The following is a 25,413-nucleotide window of genomic DNA, read 5'->3' as shown; positions in this document are numbered from 1 at the left end:
GTTGTTCCTACATGTGGAGAAGTCCCACAAGTAGAGCAGAAGGCCCATTATTGGAAACAGCTAGAAATCAGTAGTAATTCAGAGGAAATACTAATGAATATCACATAAGAGAGAGAGAACAAGTGTAAAAGACATCAAAATGTAAGTTTCTAGTCAAGAAAGGATGTTATACACTGCAGAAATCCTTGAAATAGAGTTAGTTCACATGAAACCAGTGTTTTAAACCACCAGAATAAACTGAAAAGTAGTATTCAACTGTAAAACATTGAAAGACAAGTGTATATAGCTTCTCAAGTTCAGAGAAGAGTGTATAAAGTTATTTCTACATGTGGTGAAGTCCCACAAGGAGAAAAGAAGGCCCATTATAGGAAACAGCTAGAAATCTGTAGTCATTCAGAGCAAATACTAATGAATATCACAGAATAGTGAGAGAACAAGTGTAAAAGACAGCAAAATGTAAGTCTCTAGTCTAGAGATGATGTTGTACACTGCACAAATGCTTGAAATAGAGTTAGTTCACATGAAACCAGTGTTTGAAACCACCAGAATTCACTGAAAAGTAGTATTCAACTGTAAAACAGTTGAAAGACAAGTGTATATAGCTTCTCAAGTTCAGAGAAGAGTGTATAAAGTTGTTTCTACAAGTGGTGAAGTCCCACAAGTAGAAAAGAAGGCCCATTATAGGAAACAGCTAGAAATCTGTAGTCATTCAGAGCAAATACTAATGAATATCACAGAATAGTGAGAAAACAAGTGTAAAAGACATCAAAATGAAAGTGTCTTGTCTAGAAAGGATGTTGTACACTGCAGAAATCCTTGAAATAGAGTTAGTTCACATGAAACCAGTGTTTCAAACCACCAGAATTCACTGAAAAGTAGTACTCAACTGTAAAACAGTTGAAAGACAAGTGTATATAGCTTCTCAAGTTCAGAGAAGAGTGTATAAAGTTGTTTCTACATGTGGTGAATCCCACAAGTAGAAAAGAAGGCCCATTATAGGAAACAGCTAGAAATCAGTAGTCATTCAGAGCAAATACTAATGAATAACAGAGAATATTGAGAGAACAAGTGTAAAAGACATTAAAATGTAAGTCCCTAGTCTAGAAAGGATGTTGTACACTGCAGAAATCCTTGAAATAGAGTTAGTTCACATGAAATCAGTGTTTCAAACCACCAGAATTCACTGAAAAGTAGAAGAGTGTATAAAGTTGTTTCTACAAGTGGTGAAGTCCCACAAGTAGAAAAGAAGGCCCATTATAGGAAACAGCTAGAAAAGTGTGTATGAAGTTGTTTCTACATGTGGTGAAGTCCCAAAAGTAGACCAGAATGCACTAGAAGAAAGCAGTAGTAATTCAGAGCAAATCCTAATGAATATCACAGAATAGTGAGAGAACAAGTGTAAAAGACATCAGAATGTAAGTCTCTAGTCTAGAAAGGATGTTGTACACTGCAGAAATCCTGGAAATAGAATTAGTTCACATGAAACCAGTGTTTGAAACCACCAGAATTCACTGAACACTAGTATTCAACTGTAAAACAGTTGAAAGACAAGTGTATATAGCTTCTCAAGTTCAGAGAAGAGTGTATAATGTTGTTTGTACTTGTGGAGAAGTCCCACAAGTAGAGCAGAAGGCCCATTATAGGACACAGCTAGAAATCAGTAGTAATTCAAAGCAAATACTAATGAATATCACAGAATAGTGATAGAACAAGTGTAAAAGACAGCAAAATGTAAGTCTCTAGTCTAGAAAGGATGTTATACACTACAGAAATCCTTGAAATAGAGTTAGTTCACATGAACCCAGTGTTTTAAACCACCAGAATAAACTGAAAAGTAGTATTCAACTGTAAAACATTGAAAGACAAATGTATATAGCTTCTCAAGTTCAGAGAAGAGTGTATAAAGTTGTTTTTACATGTGGTGAAGTCCCACAAGTATACCAGAAGGCCCATTATAGGACACAGCTAGAAATCAGTAGTCATTCAGAGCAAATACTAATGAATATCACAGAATAGTGAGAGAACAAGTGTAAAAGACATCAAAATGTAAGTCTCTAGTCTAGAAATAAAGTTGTACACTGCAGAAATCCTGGAAATAGAGTTAGTTCACATGAAACCAGTGTTTCAAACCACCAGAATACACTGAAAAGTAGTATTTAACTGTAAAACAGTTGAAAGACAAGTTTATAGAGCTTCGCAAGTCCAGAGAAGAGTGTATAAAGTTGTTTCTACATGTGGTGAAGTCCCACAAGTAGAGCAGAAGGCCCATTATAGGAAACAGCTAGAAATCAGTAGTCATTCAGAGCAAATACTAATGAATATCACATAATAGAGAGAGAACAACTGTAAAAGACATGAAAATGTAAGTCTCTAGTCTAGAAAGGATGTTGTACACTGCACAAATCCTTGAAATAGAGTTAGTTCACATGAAACCAGTGTTTCAAACCACCAGAATTCACTGAAAAGTAGTATTTAACTGTAAAACTGTAGTAAGACAAGTTTATATAGCTTCGCAAGTCCAGAGAAGAGTGTATAAAGTTGTTTCTACATGTGGTGAAGTCCCACAAGTAGAGCAGAAGGCCCATTATGGGAAACAGCTAGAAATCAGTAGTCATTCAGAGCCAATACTAATGAATATCACAGAATAGTGAGAGAACCAGTGTAAAACACATCAAAATGTAAGTCTCTAGTCTAGAAAGGATGTTGTACACTGCAGAAATCCTTGAAATAGAGTTAGTTCACATGAAACCAGTGTTTCAAACCACCAGAATTCACTGAAAAGTAGTATTTAACTGTAAAACTGTTGTAAGACAAGTTTATATAGCTTCGCAAGTCCAGAGAAGAGTGTATAAAGTTGTTTCTACATGTGGTGAAGTCCCACAAGTAGAGCAGAAGGCCCATTATTGGAAACAGCTAGAAATCAGTAGTAATTCAGAGGAAATACTAATGAATATCACATAAGAGAGAGAGAACAAGTGTAAAAGACATCAAAATGTAAGTTTCTATTATAGAAAGAATGTTTTACACTACACAAATCCTTGAAATAGAGTTATTTCACAAGAAAACAGTGTTTCAACCCACTAGAATTCACTGAAAAGTAGTATTTATCTGTAAAACTGTTGTAAGAAAAGTTTATATAGCTTAGCAAGTCCAGAGAAGAGTGTATAAAGTTGTTTCTACATATGGTGAAGTCCCACAAGTAGAGTAGAAGGCCCATTATAGGAAACAGCTAGAAAGCAGTAGTAATTCAGAGCAAATACTAATGAATATCATTGAATTGTGTGAGAAGAAGTGGAAAACCATGAAAATGTAAGTCTCTAGTCTAGAAAGGATGTTGTACACTGCAGAAATCCTTGAAATAGAGTTAGTTCACATGAAATCAGTGTTTCAAACCACCAGAATTCACTGAAAAGTAGTATTCAACTGTAAAACAGTTGTAAGACAAGTTTATATAGCTTCGCAAGTCCAGAGAAGAGTGTATAAAGTTGTTCCTACATGTGGTGAAGTCCCACAAGTAGAGCAGAAGGCCCATTATTGGAAACAGCTAGAAATCAGTAGTAATTCAGAGGAAATACTAATGAATATCACATAAGAGAGAGAGAACAAGTGTAAAAGACATCAAAATGTAAGTTTCTAGTCAAGAAAGGATGTTATACACTGCAGAAATCCTTGAAATAGAGTTAGTTCACATGAAACCAGTGTTTTAAACCACCAGAATAAACTGAAAAGTAGTATTCAACTGTAAAACATTGAAAGACAAGTGTATATAGCTTCTCAAGTTCAGAGAAGAGTGTATAAAGTTATTTCTACATGTGTTGAAGTCCCACAAGGAGAAAAGAAGGCCCATTATAGGAAACAGCTAGAAATCTGTAGTCATTCAGAGCAAATACTAATGAATATCACAGAATAGTGAGAGAACAAGTGTAAAAGACAGCAAAATGTAAGTCTCTAGTCTAGAGATGATGTTGTACACTGCACAAATGCTTGAAATAGAGTTAGTTCACATGAAACCAGTGTTTGAAACCACCAGAATTCACTGAAAAGTAGTATTCAACTGTAAAACAGTTGAAAGACAAGTGTATATAGCTTCTCAAGTTCAGAGAAGAGTGTATAAAGTTGTTTCTACAAGTGGTGAAGTCCCACAAGTAGAAAAGAAGGCCCATTATAGGAAACAGCTAGAAATCTGTAGTCATTCAGAGCAAATACTAATGAATATCACAGAATAGTGAGAAAACAAGTGTAAAAGACATCAAAATGAAAGTGTCTTGTCTAGAAAGGATGTTGTACACTGCAGAAATCCTTGAAATAGAGTTAGTTCACATGAAACCAGTGTTTCAAACCACCAGAATTCACTGAAAAGTAGTACTCAACTGTAAAACAGTTGAAAGACAAGTGTATATAGCTTCTCAAGTTCAGAGAAGAGTGTATAAAGTTGTTTCTACATGTGGTGAAGTCCCACAAGTAGAAAAGAAGGCCCATTATAGGACACAGCTAGAAATCAGTAGTAATTCAGAGCAAATACTAATGAATATCACAGAATAGTGAGAGAACAAGTGTAAAAGACAGCAAAATGTAAGTCTCTAGTCTAGAAAGGAAGTTATACACTACAGAAATCCTTGAAATAGAGTTAGTTCACATGAACCCAGTGTTTTAAACCACCAGAATAAACTGAAAAGTAGTATTCAACTGTAAAACATTGAAAGACAAATGTATATAGCTTCGCAAGTCCAGAGAAGAGTGTATAAAGTTGTTTCTACATGTGGTGAAGTCCCACAAGTAGAGTAGAAGGCCCATTATAGGAAACAGCTAGAAATCAGTAGTAATTCAGAGGAAATACTAATGAATATCATAGAATTGTGTGAGAACAAGTGTAAAAGACATCAAAATGTAAGTTTCTAGTCTAGAAAGGATGTTATACACTACAGAAATCCTTGAAAAGAGTTACTTCACAATAAAACAGAGTTTCAACCCACTAGAATTCCCTGAAAAGTAGTATTCAACTGTAAAATATTTGAATGACAAGTGTATATAGCATCTCAAGTTCAGAGAAGAGTGTATAAAGGTGTTTCTACATGTGGTGAATCCCACAAGTAGAAAAGAAGGCCCATTATAGGAAACAGCTAGAAATCAGTAGTCATTCAGAGCAAATACTAATGAATAACAGAGAATAGTGAGAGAACAAGTGTAAAAGACATTAAAATGTAAGTCCCTAGTCTAGAAAGGATGTTGTACACTGCAGAAATCCTTGAAATAGAGTTAGTTCACATGAAATCAGTGTTTCAAACCACCAGAATTCACTGAAAAGTAGAAGAGTGTATAAAGTTGTTTCTACAAGTGGTGAAGTCCCACAAGTAGAAAAGAAGGCCCATTATAGGAAACAGCTAGAAAAGTGTGTATGAAGTTGTTTCTACATGTGGTGAAGTCCCAAAAGTAGACCAGAATGCACTAGAAGAAAGCAGTAGTAATTCAGAGCAAATCCTAATGAATATCACAGAATAGTGAGAGAACAAGTGTAAAAGACATCAGAATGTAAGTCTCTAGTCTAGAAAGGATGTTGTACACTGCAGAAATCCTGGAAATAGAATTAGTTCACATGAAACCAGTGTTTGAAACCACCAGAATTCACTGAAAACTAGTATTCAACTGTAAAACAGTTGAAAGACAAGTGTATATAGCTTCTCAAGTTCAGAGAAGAGTGTATAATGTTGTTTGTACTTGTGGAGAAGTCCCACAAGTAGAGCAGAAGGCCCATTATAGGACACAGCTAGAAATCAGTAGTAATTCAAAGCAAATACTAATGAATATCACAGAATAGTGATAGAACAAGTGTAAAAGACAGCAAAATGTAAGTCTCTAGTCTAGAAAGGATGTTATACACTACAGAAATCCTTGAAATAGAGTTAGTTCACATGAACCCAGTGTTTTAAACCACCAGAATAAACTGAAAAGTAGTATTCAACTGTAAAACATTGAAAGACAAATGTATATAGCTTCTCAAGTTCAGAGAAGAGTGTATAAAGTTGTTTTTACATGTGGTGAAGTCCCACAAGTATACCAGAAGGCCCATTATAGGACACAGCTAGAAATCAGTAGTCATTCAGAGCAAATACTAATGAATATCACAGAATAGTGAGAGAACAAGTGTAAAAGACATCAAAATGTAAGTCTCTAGTCTAGAAATAAAGTTGTACACTGCAGAAATCCTGGAAATAGAGTTAGTTCACATGAAACCAGTGTTTCAAACCACCAGAATACACTGAAAAGTAGTATTTAACTGTAAAACAGTTGAAAGACAAGTTTATAGAGCTTCGCAAGTCCAGAGAAGAGTGTATAAAGTTGTTTCTACATGTGGTGAAGTCCCACAAGTAGAGCAGAAGGCCCATTATAGGAAACAGCTAGAAATCAGTAGTCATTCAGAGCAAATACTAATGAATATCACATAATAGAGAGAGAACAACTGTAAAAGACATGAAAATGTAAGTCTCTAGTCTAGAAAGGATGTTGTACACTGCACAAATCCTTGAAATAGAGTTAGTTCACATGAAACCAGTGTTTCAAACCACCAGAATTCACTGAAAAGTAGTATTTAACTGTAAAACTGTAGTAAGACAAGTTTATATAGCTTCGCAAGTCCAGAGAAGAGTGTATAAAGTTGTTTCTACATGTGGTGAAGTCCCACAAGTAGAGCAGAAGGCCCATTATGGGAAACAGCTAGAAATCAGTAGTCATTCAGAGCAAATACTAATGAATATCACAGAATAGTGAGAGAACCAGTGTAAAACACATCAAAATGTAAGTCTCTAGTCTAGAAAGGATGTTGTACACTGCAGAAATCCTTGAAATAGAGTTAGTTCACATGAAACCAGTGTTTCAAACCACCAGAATTCACTGAAAAGTAGTATTTAACTGTAAAACTGTTGTAAGACAAGTTTATATAGCTTCGCAAGTCCAGAGAAGAGTGTATAAAGTTGTTTCTACATGTGGTGAAGTCCCACAAGTAGAGCAGAAGGCCCATTATTGGAAACAGCTAGAAATCAGTAGTAATTCAGAGGAAATACTAATGAATATCACATAAGAGAGAGAGAACAAGTGTAAAAGACATCAAAATGTAAGTTTCTATTATAGAAAGAATGTTTTACACTACACAAATCCTTGAAATAGAGTTATTTCACAAGAAAACAGTGTTTCAACCCACTAGAATTCACTGAAAAGTAGTATTTATCTGTAAAACTGTTGTAAGAAAAGTTTATATAGCTTCGCAAGTCCAGAGAAGAGTGTATAAAGTTGTTTCTACATATGGTGAAGTCCCACAAGTAGAGTAGAAGGCCCATTATAGGAAACAGCTAGAAAGCAGTAGTAATTCAGAGCAAATACTAATGAATATCATTGAATTGTGTGAGAAGAAGTGGAAAACCATGAAAATGTAAGTCTCTAGTCTAGAAAGGATGTTGTACACTGCAGAAATCCTTGAAATAGAGTTAGTTCACATGAAATCAGTGTTTCAAACCACCAGAATTCACTGAAAAGTAGTATTCAACTGTAAAACAGTTGTAAGACAAGTTTATATAGCTTCGCAAGTCCAGAGAAGAGTGTATAAAGTTGTTCCTACATGTGGTGAAGTCCCACAAGTAGAGCAGAAGGCCCATTATTGGAAACAGCTAGAAATCAGTAGTAATTCAGAGGAAATACTAATGAATATCACATAAGAGAGAGAGAACAAGTGTAAAAGACATCAAAATGTAAGTTTCTAGTCAAGAAAGGATGTTATACACTGCAGAAATCCTTGAAATAGAGTTAGTTCACATGAAACCAGTGTTTTAAACCACCAGAATAAACTGAAAAGTAGTATTCAACTGTAAAACATTGAAAGACAAGTGTATATAGCTTCTCAAGTTCAGAGAAGAGTGTATAAAGTTATTTCTACATGTGGTGAAGTCCCACAAGGAGAAAAGAAGGCCCATTATAGGAAACAGCTAGAAATCTGTAGTCATTCAGAGCAAATACTAATGAATATCACAGAATAGTGAGAGAACAAGTGTAAAAGACAGCAAAATGTAAGTCTCTAGTCTAGAGATGATGTTGTACACTGCACAAATGCTTGAAATAGAGTTAGTTCACATGAAACCAGTGTTTGAAACCACCAGAATTCACTGAAAAGTAGTATTCAACTGTAAAACAGTTGAAAGACAAGTGTATATAGCTTCTCAAGTTCAGAGAAGAGTGTATAAAGTTGTTTCTACAAGTGGTGAAGTCCCACAAGTAGAAAAGAAGGCCCATTATAGGAAACAGCTAGAAATCTGTAGTCATTCAGAGCAAATACTAATGAATATCACAGAATAGTGAGAAAACAAGTGTAAAAGACATCAAAATGAAAGTGTCTTGTCTAGAAAGGATGTTGTACACTGCAGAAATCCTTGAAATAGAGTTAGTTCACATGAAACCAGTGTTTCAAACCACCAGAATTCACTGAAAAGTAGTACTCAACTGTAAAACAGTTGAAAGACAAGTGTATATAGCTTCTCAAGTTCAGAGAAGAGTGTATAAAGTTGTTTCTACATGTGGTGAAGTCCCACAAGTAGAAAAGAAGGCCCATTATAGGAAACAGCTAGAAATCAGTAGTCATTCAGAGCAAATACTAATGAATATCACATAATAGAGAGAGAACAACTGTAAAAGACATCAAAATGTAAGTCTCTAGTCTAGAAAGGATGTTGTACACTGCAGAAATCCTTGAAATAGAGTTAGTTCACATGAAATCAGTGTTTCAAACCACCAGAATTCACTGAAAAGTAGTATTCAACTGTAAAACAGTTGAAAGACAAGTGTATATAGCTTCGCAAGTCCAGATAAGAGTGTATAAAGTTGTTTCTACATTTGGTCAAGTCCCACAAGTAGAGCAGAAGGCCCATTAAAGGACAGAGCAAGAAAGCAGCAGTAATTCAGAGCAAATACAAATGAATATCAAAGACTTAAGATAGAACAAGTGGAAAAGACATCAAAATGTAAGTCTCTAGTCTAGAAAGGATGTTGTACACTGCAGAAATCCTTGAAATAGAGTTAGTTCACATAAAACCAGTGTTTCAAACCACCAGAATTCACTGAAAAATAGTATTCAACTATAAAACAGTTGAAAGACAAGTGTATATAGCTTCTCAAGTTCAGAAAGTGTGTATGAAGTTGTTTCTACATGTGGTGAAGTCCCAAAAGTAGACCAAAGGCCCATTATAAGACACTGCAAGAAAGCAGTAGTAATTCAGATCAAATCCTAATGAATATCAAAGAATACTGAGAGAACAAGTGTAAAAGACATCAGATTGTAAGTCTCTAGTCTAGAAAGGATGTTGTACACTGCAGAAATCCTGGAAATAGAATTAGTTCACATGAAACCAGTGTTTGAAACCACCAGAATTCACTGAAAACTAGTATTCAACTGTAAAACAGTTGAAAGACAAGTGTATATAGCTTCTCAAGTTCAGAGAAGAGTGTATAATGTTGTTTGTACTTGTGGAGAAGTCCCACAAGTAGAGCAGAAGGCCCATTATAGGACACAGCTAGAAATCAGTAGTAATTCAGAGCAAATACTAATGAATATCACAGAATAGTGAGAGAACAAGTGTAAAAGACAGCAAAATGTAAGTCTCTAGTCTAGAAAGGAAGTTATACACTACAGAAATCCTTGAAATAGAGTTAGTTCACATGAACCCAGTGTTTTAAACCACCAGAATAAACTGAAAAGTAGTATTCAACTGTAAAACATTGAAAGACAAATGTATATAGCTTCGCAAGTCCAGAGAAGAGTGTATAAAGTTGTTTCTACATGTGGTGAAGTCCCACAAGTAGAGTAGAAGGCCCATTATAGGAAACAGCTAGAAATCAGTAGTAATTCAGAGGAAATACTAATGAATATCATAGAATTGTGTGAGAACAAGTGTAAAAGACATCAAAATGTAAGTTTCTAGTCTAGAAAGGATGTTATACACTACAGAAATCCTTGAAAAGAGTTACTTCACAATAAAACAGAGTTTCAACCCACTAGAATTCCCTGAAAAGTAGTATTCAACTGTAAAATATTTGAATGACAAGTGTATATAGCATCTCAAGTTCAGAGAAGAGTGTATAAAGGTGTTTCTACATGTGGTGAATCCCACAAGTAGAAAAGAAGGCCCATTATAGGAAACAGCTAGAAATCAGTAGTCATTCAGAGCAAATACTAATGAATAACAGAGAATAGTGAGAGAACAAGTGTAAAAGACATTAAAATGTAAGTCCCTAGTCTAGAAAGGATGTTGTACACTGCAGAAATCCTTGAAATAGAGTTAGTTCACATGAAATCAGTGTTTCAAACCACCAGAATTCACTGAAAAGTAGAAGAGTGTATAAAGTTGTTTCTACAAGTGGTGAAGTCCCACAAGTAGAAAAGAAGGCCCATTATAGGAAACAGCTAGAAAAGTGTGTATGAAGTTGTTTCTACATGTGGTGAAGTCCCAAAAGTAGACCAGAATGCACTAGAAGAAAGCAGTAGTAATTCAGAGCAAATCCTAATGAATATCACAGAATAGTGAGAGAACAAGTGTAAAAGACATCAGAATGTAAGTCTCTAGTCTAGAAAGGATGTTGTACACTGCAGAAATCCTGGAAATAGAATTAGTTCACATGAAACCAGTGTTTGAAACCACCAGAATTCACTGAAAACTAGTATTCAACTGTAAAACAGTTGAAAGACAAGTGTATATAGCTTCTCAAGTTCAGAGAAGAGTGTATAATGTTGTTTGTACTTGTGGAGAAGTCCCACAAGTAGAGCAGAAGGCCCATTATAGGACACAGCTAGAAATCAGTAGTAATTCAAAGCAAATACTAATGAATATCACAGAATAGTGATAGAACAAGTGTAAAAGACAGCAAAATGTAAGTCTCTAGTCTAGAAAGGATGTTATACACTACAGAAATCCTTGAAATAGAGTTAGTTCACATGAACCCAGTGTTTTAAACCACCAGAATAAACTGAAAAGTAGTATTCAACTGTAAAACATTGAAAGACAAATGTATATAGCTTCTCAAGTTCAGAGAAGAGTGTATAAAGTTGTTTTTACATGTGGTGAAGTCCCACAAGTATACCAGAAGGCCCATTATAGGACACAGCTAGAAATCAGTAGTCATTCAGAGCAAATACTAATGAATATCACAGAATAGTGAGAGAACAAGTGTAAAAGACATCAAAATGTAAGTCTCTAGTCTAGAAATAAAGTTGTACACTGCAGAAATCCTGGAAATAGAGTTAGTTCACATGAAACCAGTGTTTCAAACCACCAGAATACACTGAAAAGTAGTATTTAACTGTAAAACAGTTGAAAGACAAGTTTATAGAGCTTCACAAGTCCAGAGAAGAGTGTATAAAGTTGTTTCTACATGTGGTGAAGTCCCACAAGTAGAGCAGAAGGCCCATTATAGGAAACAGCTAGAAATCAGTAGTCATTCAGAGCAAATACTAATGAATATCACATAATAGAGAGAGAACAACTGTAAAAGACATGAAAATGTAAGTCTCTAGTCTAGAAAGGATGTTGTACACTGCACAAATCCTTGAAATAGAGTTAGTTCACATGAAACCAGTGTTTCAAACCACCAGAATTCACTGAAAAGTAGTATTTAACTGTAAAACTGTAGTAAGACAAGTTTATATAGCTTCGCAAGTCCAGAGAAGAGTGTATAAAGTTGTTTCTACATGTGGTGAAGTCCCACAAGTAGAGCAGAAGGCCCATTATGGGAAACAGCTAGAAATCAGTAGTCATTCAGAGCAAATACTAATGAATATCACAGAATAGTGAGAGAACCAGTGTAAAACACATCAAAATGTAAGTCTCTAGTCTAGAAAGGATGTTGTACACTGCAGAAATCCTTGAAATAGAGTTAGTTCACATGAAACCAGTGTTTCAAACCACCAGAATTCACTGAAAAGTAGTATTTAACTGTAAAACTGTTGTAAGACAAGTTTATATAGCTTCGCAAGTCCAGAGAAGAGTGTATAAAGTTGTTTCTACATGTGGTGAAGTCCCACAAGTAGAGCAGAAGGCCCATTATTGGAAACAGCTAGAAATCAGTAGTAATTCAGAGGAAATACTAATGAATATCACATAAGAGAGAGAGAACAAGTGTAAAAGACATCAAAATGTAAGTTTCTATTATAGAAAGAATGTTTTACACTACACAAATCCTTGAAATAGAGTTATTTCACAAGAAAACAGTGTTTCAACCCACTAGAATTCACTGAAAAGTAGTATTTATCTGTAAAACTGTTGTAAGAAAAGTTTATATAGCTTCGCAAGTCCAGAGAAGAGTGTATAAAGTTGTTTCTACATATGGTGAAGTCCCACAAGTAGAGTAGAAGGCCCATTATAGGAAACAGCTAGAAAGCAGTAGTAATTCAGAGCAAATACTAATGAATATCATTGAATTGTGTGAGAAGAAGTGGAAAACCATGAAAATGTAAGTCTCTAGTCTAGAAAGGATGTTGTACACTGCAGAAATCCTTGAAATAGAGTTAGTTCACATGAAATCAGTGTTTCAAACCACCAGAATTCACTGAAAAGTAGTATTCAACTGTAAAACAGTTGTAAGACAAGTTTATATAGCTTCGCAAGTCCAGAGAAGAGTGTATAAAGTTGTTCCTACATGTGGTGAAGTCCCACAAGTAGAGCAGAAGGCCCATTATTGGAAACAGCTAGAAATCAGTAGTAATTCAGAGGAAATACTAATGAATATCACATAAGAGAGAGAGAACAAGTGTAAAAGACATCAAAATGTAAGTTTCTAGTCAAGAAAGGATGTTATACACTGCAGAAATCCTTGAAATAGAGTTAGTTCACATGAAACCAGTGTTTTAAACCACCAGAATAAACTGAAAAGTAGTATTCAACTGTAAAACATTGAAAGACAAGTGTATATAGCTTCTCAAGTTCAGAGAAGAGTGTATAAAGTTATTTCTACATGTGGTGAAGTCCCACAAGGAGAAAAGAAGGCCCATTATAGGAAACAGCTAGAAATCTGTAGTCATTCAGAGCAAATACTAATGAATATCACAGAATAGTGAGAGAACAAGTGTAAAAGACAGCAAAATGTAAGTCTCTAGTCTAGAGATGATGTTGTACACTGCACAAATGCTTGAAATAGAGTTAGTTCACATGAAACCAGTGTTTGAAACCACCAGAATTCACTGAAAAGTAGTATTCAACTGTAAAACAGTTGAAAGACAAGTGTATATAGCTTCTCAAGTTCAGAGAAGAGTGTATAAAGTTGTTTCTACAAGTGGTGAAGTCCCACAAGTAGAAAAGAAGGCCCATTATAGGAAACAGCTAGAAATCTGTAGTCATTCAGAGCAAATACTAATGAATATCACAGAATAGTGAGAAAACAAGTGTAAAAGACATCAAAATGAAAGTGTCTTGTCTAGAAAGGATGTTGTACACTGCAGAAATCCTTGAAATAGAGTTAGTTCACATGAAACCAGTGTTTCAAACCACCAGAATTCACTGAAAAGTAGTACTCAACTGTAAAACAGTTGAAAGACAAGTGTATGTAGCTTCTCAAGTTCAGAGAAGAGTGTATAAAGTTGTTTCTACATGTGGTGAAGTCCCACAAGTAGAAAAGAAGGCCCATTATAGGAAACAGCTAGAAATCAGTAGTCATTCAGAGCAAATACTAATGAATATCACATAATAGAGAGAGAACAACTGTAAAAGACATCAAAATGTAAGTCTCTAGTCTAGAAAGGATGTTGTACACTGCAGAAATCCTTGAAATAGAGTTAGTTCACATGAAATCAGTGTTTCAAACCACCAGAATTCACTGAAAAGTAGTATTCAACTGTAAAACAGTTGAAAGACAAGTGTATATAGCTTCGCAAGTCCAGATAAGAGTGTATAAAGTTGTTTCTACATTTGGTCAAGTCCCACAAGTAGAGCAGAAGGCCCATTAAAGGACAGAGCAAGAAAGCAGCAGTAATTCAGAGCAAATACAAATGAATATCAAAGACTTAAGATAGAACAAGTGGAAAAGACATCAAAATGTAAGTCTCTAGTCTAGAAAGGATGTTGTACACTGCAGAAATCCTTGAAATAGAGTTAGTTCACATAAAACCAGTGTTTCAAACCACCAGAATTCACTGAAAAATAGTATTCAACTATAAAACAGTTGAAAGACAAGTGTATATAGCTTCTCAAGTTCAGAAAGTGTGTATGAAGTTGTTTCTACATGTGGTGAAGTCCCAAAAGTAGACCAAAGGCCCATTATAAGACACTGCAAGAAAGCAGTAGTAATTCAGATCAAATCCTAATGAATATCAAAGAATACTGAGAGAACAAGTGTAAAAGACATCAGATTGTAAGTCTCTAGTCTAGAAAGGATGTTGTACACTGCAGAAATCCTGGAAATAGAATTAGTTCACATGAAACCAGTGTTTGAAACCACCAGAATTCACTGAAAACTAGTATTCAACTGTAAAACAGTTGAAAGACAAGTGTATATAGCTTCTCAAGTTCAGAGAAGAGTGTATAATGTTGTTTGTACTTGTGGAGAAGTCCCACAAGTAGAGCAGAAGGCCCATTATAGGACACAGCTAGAAATCAGTAGTAATTCAGAGCAAATACTAATGAATATCACAGAATAGTGAGAGAACAAGTGTAAAAGACAGCAAAATGTAAGTCTCTAGTCTAGAAAGGAAGTTATACACTACAGAAATCCTTGAAATAGAGTTAGTTCACATGAACCCAGTGTTTTAAACCACCAGAATAAACTGAAAAGTAGTATTCAACTGTAAAACATTGAAAGACAAATGTATATAGCTTCGCAAGTCCAGAGAAGAGTGTATAAAGTTGTTTCTACATGTGGTGAAGTCCCACAAGTAGAGTAGAAGGCCCATTATAGGAAACAGCTAGAAATCAGTAGTAATTCAGAGGAAATACTAATGAATATCATAGAATTGTGTGAGAACAAGTGTAAAAGACATCAAAATGTAAGTTTCTAGTCTAGAAAGGATGTTATACACTACAGAAATCATTGAAAAGAGTTACTTCACAATAAAACAGAGTTTCAACCCACTAGAATTCCCTGAAAAGTAGTATTCAACTGTAAAATATTTGAATGACAAGTGTATATAGCATCTCAAGTTCAGAGAAGAGTGTATAAAGGTGTTTCTACATGTGGTGAATCCCACAAGTAGAAAAGAAGGCCCATTATAGGAAACAGCTAGAAATCAGTAGTCATTCAGAGCAAATACTAATGAATAACAGAGAATAGTGAGAGAACAAGTGTAAAAGACATTAAAATGTAAGTCCCTAGTCTAGAAAGGATGTTGTACACTGCAGAAATCCTTGAAATAGAGTTAGTTCACATGAAATCAGTGTTTCAAACCACCAGAATTCACTGAAAAGTAGAAGAGTGTATAAAGTTGTTTCTACAAGTGGTGAAGTCCCACAAGTAGAAAAGAAGGCCCATTATAGGAAACAGCTAGAAAAGTGTGTATGAAGTTGTTTCTACATGTGGTGAAGTCCCAAAAGTAGACCAGAATGCACTAGAAGAAAGCAGTAGTAATTCAGAGCAAATCCTAATGAATATCACAGAATAGTGAGAGAACAAGTGTAAAAGACATCAGAATGTAAGTCTCTAGTCTAGAAAGGATGTTGTACACTGCAGAAATCCTGGAAATAGAATTAGTTCACATGAAACCAGTGTTTGAAACCACCAGAATTCACTGAAAACTAGTATTCAACTGTAAAACAGTTGAAAGACAAGTGTATATAGCTTCTCAAGTTCAGAGAAGAGTGTATAATGTTGTTTGTACTTGTGGAGAAGTCCCACAAGTAGAGCAGAAGGCCCATTATAGGACACAGCTAGAAATCAGTAGTAATTCAAAGCAAATACTAATGAATATCACAGAATAGTGATAGAACAAGTGTAAAAGACAGCAAAATGTAAGTCTCTAGTCTAGAAAGGATGTTATACACTACAGAAATCCTTGAAATAGAGTTAGTTCACATGAACCCAGTGTTTTAAACCACCAGAATAAACTGAAAAGTAGTATTCAACTGTAAAACATTGAAAGACAAATGTATATAGCTTCTCAAGTTCAGAGAAGAGTGTATAAAGTTGTTTTTACATGTGGTGAAGTCCCACAAGTATACCAGAAGGCCCATTATAGGACACAGCTAGAAATCAGTAGTCATTCAGAGCAAATACTAATGAATATCACAGAATAGTGAGAGAACAAGTGTAAAAGACATCAAAATGTAAGTCTCTAGTCTAGAAATAAAGTTGTACACTGCAGAAATCCTGGAAATAGAGTTAGTTCACATGAAACCAGTGTTTCAAACCACCAGAATACACTGAAAAGTAGTATTTAACTGTAAAACAGTTGAAAGACAAGTTTATAGAGCTTCGCAAGTCCAGAGAAGAGTGTATAAAGTTGTTTCTACATGTGGTGAAGTCCCACAAGTAGAGCAGAAGGCCCATTATAGGAAACAGTTAGAAATCAGTAGTCATTCAGAGCAAATACTAATGAATATCACATAATAGAGAGAGAACAACTGTAAAAGACATGAAAATGTAAGTCTCTAGTCTAGAAAGGATGTTGTACACTGCACAAATCCTTGAAATAGAGTTAGTTCACATGAAACCAGTGTTTCAAACCACCAGAATTCACTGAAAAGTAGTATTTAACTGTAAAACTGTAGTAAGACAAGTTTATATAGCTTCGAAAGTCCAGAGAAGAGTGTATAAAGTTGTTTCTACATGTGGTGAAGTCCCACAAGTAGAGCAGAAGGCCCATTATGGGAAACAGCTAGAAATCAGTAGTCATTCAGAGCAAATACTAATGAATATCACAGAATAGTGAGAGAACCAGTGTAAAACACATCAAAATGTAAGTCTCTAGTCTAGAAAGGATGTTGTACACTGCAGAAATCCTTGAAATAGAGTTAGTTCACATGAAACCAGTGTTTCAAACCACCAGAATTCACTGAAAAGTAGTATTTAACTGTAAAACTGTTGTAAGACAAGTTTATATAGCTTCGCAAGTCCAGAGAAGAGTGTATAAAGTTGTTTCTACATGTGGTGAAGTCCCACAAGTAGAGCAGAAGGCCCATTATTGGAAACAGCTAGAAATCAGTAGTAATTCAGAGGAAATACTAATGAATATCACATAAGAGAGAGAGAACAAGTGTAAAAGACATCAAAATGTAAGTTTCTATTATAGAAAGAATGTTTTACACTACACAAATCCTTGAAATAGAGTTATTTCACAAGAAAACAGTGTTTCAACCCACTAGAATTCACTGAAAAGTAGTATTTATCTGTAAAACTGTTGTAAGAAAAGTTTATATAGCTTCGCAAGTCCAGAGAAGAGTGTATAAAGTTGTTTCTACATATGGTGAAGTCCCACAAGTAGAGTAGAAGGCCCATTATAGGAAACAGCTAGAAAGCAGTAGTAATTCAGAGCAAATACTAATGAATATCATTGAATTGTGTGAGAAGAAGTGGAAAACCATGAAAATGTAAGTGTCTAGTCTAGAAAGGATGTTGTACAATGCAGAAATCCTTGAAATAGAGTTAGTTCACATGAAACCAGTGTTTCAAACCACCAGAATTCACTGAAAAGTAGTACTCAACTGTAAAACAGTTGAAAGACAAGTGTATATAGCTTCTCAAGTTCAGAGAAGAGTGTATAAAGTTGTTTCTACATGTGGTGAAGTCCCACAAGTAGAAAAGAAGGCCCATTATAGGAAACAGCTAGAAATCAGTAGTCATTCAGAGCAAATACTAATGAATATCACATAATAGAGAGAGAACAACTGTAAAAGACATCAAAATGTAAGTCTCTAGTCTAGAAAGGATGTTGTACACTGCAGAAATCCTTGAAATAGAGTTAGTTCACATGAAATCAGTGTTTCAAACCACCAGAATTCACTGAAAAGTAGTATTCAACTGTAAAACAGTTGAAAGACAAGTGTATATAGCTTCGCAAGTCCAGATAAGAGTGTATAAAGTTGTTTCTACATTTGGTCAAGTCCCACAAGTAGAGCAGAAGGCCCATTAAAGGACAGAGCAAGAAAGCAGCAGTAATTCAGAGCAAATACAAATGAATATCAAAGACTTAAGATAGAACAAGTGGAAAAGACATCAAAATGTAAGTCTCTAGTCTAGAAAGGATGTTGTACACTGCAGAAATCCTTGAAATAGAGTTAGTTCACATAAAACCAGTGTTTCAAACCACCAGAATTCACTGAAAAATAGTATTCAACTATAAAACAGTTGAAAGACAAGTGTATATAGCTTCTCAAGTTCAGAAAGTGTGTATGAAGTTGTTTCTACATGTGGTGAAGTCCCAAAAGTAGACCAAAGGCCCATTATAAGACACTGCAAGAAAGCAGTAGTAATTCAGATCAAATCCTAATGAATATCAAAGAATACTGAGAGAACAAGTGTAAAAGACATCAGATTGTAAGTCTCTAGTCTAGAAAGGATGTTGTACACTGCAGAAATCCTGGAAATAGAATTAGTTCACATGAAACCAGTGTTTGAAACCACCAGAATTCACTGAAAACTAGTATTCAACTGTAAAACAGTTGAAAGACAAGTGTATATAGCTTCTCAAGTTCAGAGAAGAGTGTATAATGTTGTTTGTACTTGTGGAGAAGTCCCACAAGTAGAGCAGAAGGCCCATTATAGGACAAGCTAGAAATCAGTAGTAATTCAGAGCAAATACTAATGAATATCACAGAATAGTGAGAGAACAAGTGTAAAAGACAGCAAAATGTAAGTCTCTAGTCTAGAAAGGAAGTTATACACTACAGAAATCCTTGAAATAGAGTTAGTTCACATGAACCCAGTGTTTTAAACCACCAGAATAAACTGAAAAGTAGTATTCAACTGTAAAACATTGAAAGACAAATGTATATAGCTTCGCAAGTCCAGAGAAGAGTGTATAAAGTTGTTTCTACATGTGGTGAAGTCCCACAAGTAGAGTAGAAGGCCCATTATAGGAAACAGCTAGAAATCAGTAGTAATTCAGAGGAAATACTAATGAATATCATAGAATTGTGTGAGAACAAGTGTAAAAGACATCAAAATGTAAGTTTCTAGTCTAGAAAGGATGTTATACACTACAGAAATCCTTGAAAAGAGTTACTTCACAATAAAACAGAGTTTCAACCCACTAGAATTCCCTGAAAAGTAGTATTCAACTGTAAAATATTTGAATGACAAGTGTATATAGCATCTCAAGTTCAGAGAAGAGTGTATAAAGGTGTTTCTACATGTGTTGAATCCCACAAGTAGAAAAGAAGGCCCATTATAGGAAACAGCTAGAAATCAGTAGTCATTCAGAGCAAATACTAATGAATAACAGAGAATAGTGAGAGAACAAGTGTAAAAGACATTAAAATGTAAGTCCCTAGTCTAGAAAGGATGTTGTACACTGCAGAAATCCTTGAAATAGAGTTAGTTCACATGAAATCAGTGTTTCAAACCAACAGAATTCACTGAAAAGTAGAAGAGTGTATAAAGTTGTTTCTTCAAGTGGTGAAGTCCCACAAGTAGAAAAGAAGGCCCATTATAGGAAACAGCTAGAAAAGTGTGTATGAAGTTGTTTCTACATGTGGTGAAGTCCCAAAAGTAGACCAGAATGCACTAGAAGAAAGCAGTAGTAATTCAGAGCAAATCCTAATGAATATCACAGAATAGTGAGAGAACAAGTGTAAAAGACATCAGAATGTAAGTCTCTAGTCTAGAAAGGATATTGTACACTGCAGAAATCCTGGAAATAGAATTAGTTCACATGAAACCAGTGTTTGAAACCACCAGAATTCACTGAAAACTAGTATTCAACTGTAAAACAGTTGAAAGACAAGTGTATATAGCTTCTCAAGTTCAGAGAAGAGTGTATAATGTTGTTTGTACTTGTGGAGAAGTCCCACAAGTAGAGCAGAAGGCCCATTATAGGACACAGCTAGAAATCAGTAGTAATTCAAAGCAAATACTAATGAATATCACAGAATAGTGATAGAACAAGTGTAAAAGACAGCAAAATGTAAGTCTCTAGTCTAGAAAGGATGTTATACACTACAGAAATCCTTGAAATAGAGTTAGTTCACATGAACCCAGTGTTTTAAACCACCAGAATAAACTGAAAAGTAGTATTCAACTGTAAAACATTGAAAGACAAATGTATATAGCTTCTCAAGTTCAGAGAAGAGTGTATAAAGTTGTTTTTACATGTGGTGAAGTCCCACAAGTATACCAGAAGGCCCATTATAGGACACAGCTAGAAATCAGTAGTCATTCAGAGCAAATACTAATGAATATCACAGAATAGTGAGAGAACAAGTGTAAAAGACATCAAAATGTAAGTCTCTAGTCTAGAAATAAAGTTGTACACTGCAGAAATCCTGGAAATAGAGTTAGTTCACATGAAACCAGTGTTTCAAACCACCAGAATACACTGAAAAGTAGTATTTAACTGTAAAACAGTTGAAAGACAAGTTTATAGAGCTTCGCAAGTCCAGAGAAGAGTGTATAAAGTTGTTTCTACATGTGGTGAAGTCCCACAAGTAGAGCAGAAGGCCCATTATAGGAAACAGCTAGAAATCAGTAGTCATTCAGAGCAAATACTAATGAATATCACATAATAGAGAGAGAACAACTGTAAAAGACATGAAAATGTAAGTCTCTAGTCTAGAAAGGATGTTGTACACTGCACAAATCCTTGAAATAGAGTTAGTTCACATGAAACCAGTGTTTCAAACCACCAGAATTCACTGAAAAGTAGTATTTAACTGTAAAACTGTAGTAAGACAAGTTTATATAGCTTCGCAAGTCCAGAGAAGAGTGTATAAAGTTGTTTCTACATGTGGTGAAGTCCCACAAGTAGAGCAGAAGGCCCATTATGGGAAACAGCTAGAAATCAGTAGTCATTCAGAGCAAATACTAATGAATATCACAGAATAGTGAGAGAACCAGTGTAAAACACATCAAAATGTAAGTCTCTAGTCTAGAAAGGATGTTGTACACTGCAGAAATCCTTGAAATAGAGTTAGTTCACATGAAACCAGTGTTTCAAACCACCAGAATTCACTGAAAAGTAGTATTTAACTGTAAAACTGTTGTAAGACAAGTTTATATAGCTTCGCAAGTCCAGAGAAGAGTGTATAAAGTTGTTTCTACATGTGGTGAAGTCCCACAAGTAGAGCAGAAGGCCCATTATTGGAAACAGCTAGAAATCAGTAGTAATTCAGAGGAAATACTAATGAATATCACATAAGAGAGAGAGAACAAGTGTAAAAGACATCAAAATGGAAGTTTCTATTATAGAAAGAATGTTTTACACTACACAAATCCTTGAAATAGAGTTATTTCACAAGAAAACAGTGTTTCAACCCACTAGAATTCACTGAAAAGTAGTATTTATCTGTAAAACTGTTGTAAGAAAAGTTTATATAGCTTCGCAAGTCCAGAGAAGAGTGTATAAAGTTGTTTCTACATATGGTGAAGTCCCACAAGTAGAGTAGAAGGCCCATTATAGGAAACAGCTAGAAAGCAGTAGTAATTCAGAGCAAATACTAATGAATATCATTGAATTGTGTGAGAAGAAGTGGAAAACCATGAAAATGTAAGTGTCTAGTCTAGAAAGGATGTTGTACACTGCAGAAATCCTTGAAATAGAGTTAGTTCACACAAACCAGTCTTTCAAACCACCAGAATTCACTGAAAAGTAGTATTCAACTGTAAAACAGTTGAAAGACAAGTGTATATAGCTTCTCAAGTTCATAGAAGTGTGTATGAAGTTGTTTTTACATGTGGTGAAGTCCCACAAGTATACCAGAAGGCCCATTATAGGACACAGCTAGAAATCAGTAGTCATTCAGAGCAAATACTAATGAATATCACAGAATAGTGAGAGAACAAGTGTAAAAGACATAAAAATGTAAGTCTCTAGTCTAGAAAGGATGTTCTACACTGCACAAATCCTTGAAATAGAGTTAGTTCACATGAAACCAGTGTTTCAAACCACCAGAATACACTGAAAAGTAGTATTCAACTGTAAAACATTGAAAGACAAATGTATATAGCTTCGCAAGTCCAGAGAAGAGTGTATAAAGTTGTTTCTACATGTGGTGAAGTCCCACAAGTAGAGTAGAAGGCCCATTATAGGAAACAGCTAGAAATCAGTAGTAATTCAGAGGAAATACTAATGAATATCATAGAATTGTGTGAGAACAAGTGTAAAAGACATCAAAATGTAAGTTTCTAGTCTAGAAAGGATATTATACACTACAGAAATCCTTGAAAAGAGTTACTTCACAATAAAACAGAGTTTCAACCCACTAGAATTCCCTGAAAAGTAGTATTCAACTGTAAAATATTTGAATGACAAGTGTATATAGCATCTCAAGTTCAGAGAAGAGTGTATAAAGGTGTTTCTACATGTGGTGAATCCCACAAGTAGAAAAGAAGGCCCATTATAGGAAACAGCTAGAAATCAGTAGTCATTCAGAGCAAATACTAATGAATAACAGAGAATAGTGAGAGAACAAGTGTAAAAGACATTAAAATGTAAGTCCCTAGTCTAGAAAGGATGTTGTACACTGCAAAAATCCTTGAAATAGAGTTAGTTCACATGAAATCAGTGTTTCAAACCACCAGAATTCACTGAAAAGTAGAAGAGTGTATAAAGTTGTTTCTACAAGTGGTGAAGTCCCACAAGTAGAAAAGAAGGCCCATTATAGGAAACAGCTAGAAAAGTGTGTATGAAGTTGTTTCTACATGTGGTGAAGTCCCAAAAGTAGACCAGAATGCACTAGAAGAAAGCAGTAGTAATTCAGAGCAAATCCTAATGAATATCACAGAATAGTGAGAGAACAAGTGTAAAAGACATCAGAATGTAAGTCTCTAGTCTAGAAAGGATGTTGTACACTGCAGAAATCCTGGAAATAGAGTTAGTTCACATGAAACCAGTGTTTCAAACCACCAGAATACACTGAAAAGTAGTATTTAACTGTAAAACAGTTGAAAGACAAGTTTATAGAGCTTCGCAAGTCCAGAGAAGAGTGTATAAAGTTGTTTCTACATGTGGTGAAGTCCCACAAGTAGAGCAGAAGGCCCATTATAGGAAACAGCTAGAAATCAGTAGTCATTCAGAGCAAATACTAATGAATATCACATAATAGAGAGAGAACAACTGTAAAAGACATGAAAATGTAAGTCTCTAGTCTAGAAAGGATGTTGTACACTGCACAAATCCTTGAAATAGAGTTAGTTCACATGAAACCAGTGTTTCAAACCACCAGAATTCACTGAAAAGTAGTATTTAACTGTAAAACTGTAGTAAGACAAGTTTATATAGCTTCGCAAGTCCAGAGAAGAGTGTATAAAGTTGTTTCTACATGTGGTGAAGTCCCACAAGTAGAGCAGAAGGCCCATTATGGGAAACAGCTAGAAATCAGTAGTCATTCAGAGCAAATACTAATGAATATCACAGAATAGTGAGAGAACCAGTGTAAAACACATCAAAATGTAAGTCTCTAGTCTAGAAAGGATGTTGTACACTGCAGAAATCCTTGAAATAGAGTTAGTTCACATGAAACCAGTGTTTCAAACCACCAGAATTCACTGAAAAGTAGTATTTAACTGTAAAACTGTTGTAAGACAAGTTTATATAGCTTCGCAAGTCCAGAGAAGAGTGTATAAAGTTGTTTCTACATGTGGTGAAGTCCCACAAGTAGAGCAGAAGGCCCATTATTGGAAACAGCTAGAAATCAGTAGTAATTCAGAGGAAATACTAATGAATATCACATAAGAGAGAGAGAACAAGTGTAAAAGACATCAAAATGTAAGTTTCTATTATAGAAAGAATGTTTTACACTACACAAATCCTTGAAATAGAGTTATTTCACAAGAAAACAGTGTTTCAACCCACTAGAATTCACTGAAAAGTAGTATTTATCTGTAAAACTGTTGTAAGAAAAGTTTATATAGCTTCGCAAGTCCAGAGAAGAGTGTATAAAGTTGTTTCTACATATGGTGAAGTCCCACAAGTAGAGTAGAAGGCCCATTATAGGAAACAGCTAGAAAGCAGTAGTAATTCAGAGCAAATACTAATGAATATCATTGAATTGTGTGAGAAGAAGTGGAAAACCATGAAAATGTAAGTCTCTAGTCTAGAAAGGATGTTGTACACTGCAGAAATCCTTGAAATAGAGTTAGTTCACACAAACCAGTCTTTCAAACCACCAGAATTCACTGAAAAGTAGTATTCAACTGTAAAACAGTTGAAAGACAAGTGTATATAGCTTCTCAAGTTCATAGAAGTGTGTATGAAGTTGTTTTTACATGTGGTGAAGTCCCACAAGTATACCAGAAGGCCCATTATAGGACACAGGTAGAAATCAGTAGTCATTCAGAGCAAATACTAATGAATATCACAGAATAGTGAGAGAACAAGTGTAAAAGACATAAAAATGTAAGTCTCTAGTCTAGAAAGGATATTCTACACTGCACAAATCCTTGAAATAGAGTTAGTTCACATGAAACCAGTGTTTCAAACCACCAGAATACACTGAAAAGTAGTATTTAACTGTAAAACAGTTGAAAGACAAGTTTATATAGCTTCGCAAGTCCAGAGAAGAGTGTATAAAGTTGTTTCTACATGTGGTCAAGTCCCACAAGTAGAGCAGAAGGCCCATTATAGGAAACAGCTAGAAATCAGTAGTAATTCAGAGGAAATACTAATGAATATCATAGAATTGTGTGAGAACAAGTGTAAAAGACATCAAAATGTAAGTTTCTAGTCTAGAAAGGATGTTATACACTACAGAAATCCTTGAAAAGAGTTACTTCACAAGAAAACAGTGTTTCAACCCACTAGAATTCCCTGAAAAGTAGTATTCAACTGTAAAACATTTGAAAGACAAGTGTATATAGCATCTCAAGTTCAGAGAAGAGTGTATAAAGTTGTTTCTACATATGGTGAAGTCCCACAAGTAGAAAAGAAGGCCCATTATAGGAAACAGCTAGAAATCAGTAGTCATTCAGAGCAAATACTAATGAATAACAGAGAATAGTGAGGGAACAAGTGTAAAAGACATCAAAATGTAAGTCTCTAGTCTAGAAAGGATGTTGTACACTGCAGAAATCCTTGAAATAGAGTTAGTTCACATGAAATCAGTGTTTCAAACCACCAGAATTCACTGAAAAGTAGTATTCAACTGTATAACAGTTGAAAGACAAGTGTATATAGCTTCTCAAGTTCAGAGAAGAGTGTATAAAGTTGTGTCTACAAGTGGTGAAGTCCCACAAGTAGAAAAGAAGGCCCATTATAGGAAACAGCTAGAAATCAGTAGTCATTCAAAGCAAATACTAATGAATATC

This window comes from Cnephaeus nilssonii, assembly GCF_951640355.1.
Source record: "Cnephaeus nilssonii genome assembly, chromosome: 16".
Taxonomy (NCBI): Eukaryota; Metazoa; Chordata; class Mammalia; order Chiroptera; family Vespertilionidae; genus Cnephaeus; species Cnephaeus nilssonii.
This window is presented reverse-complemented; position numbering follows the sequence as displayed.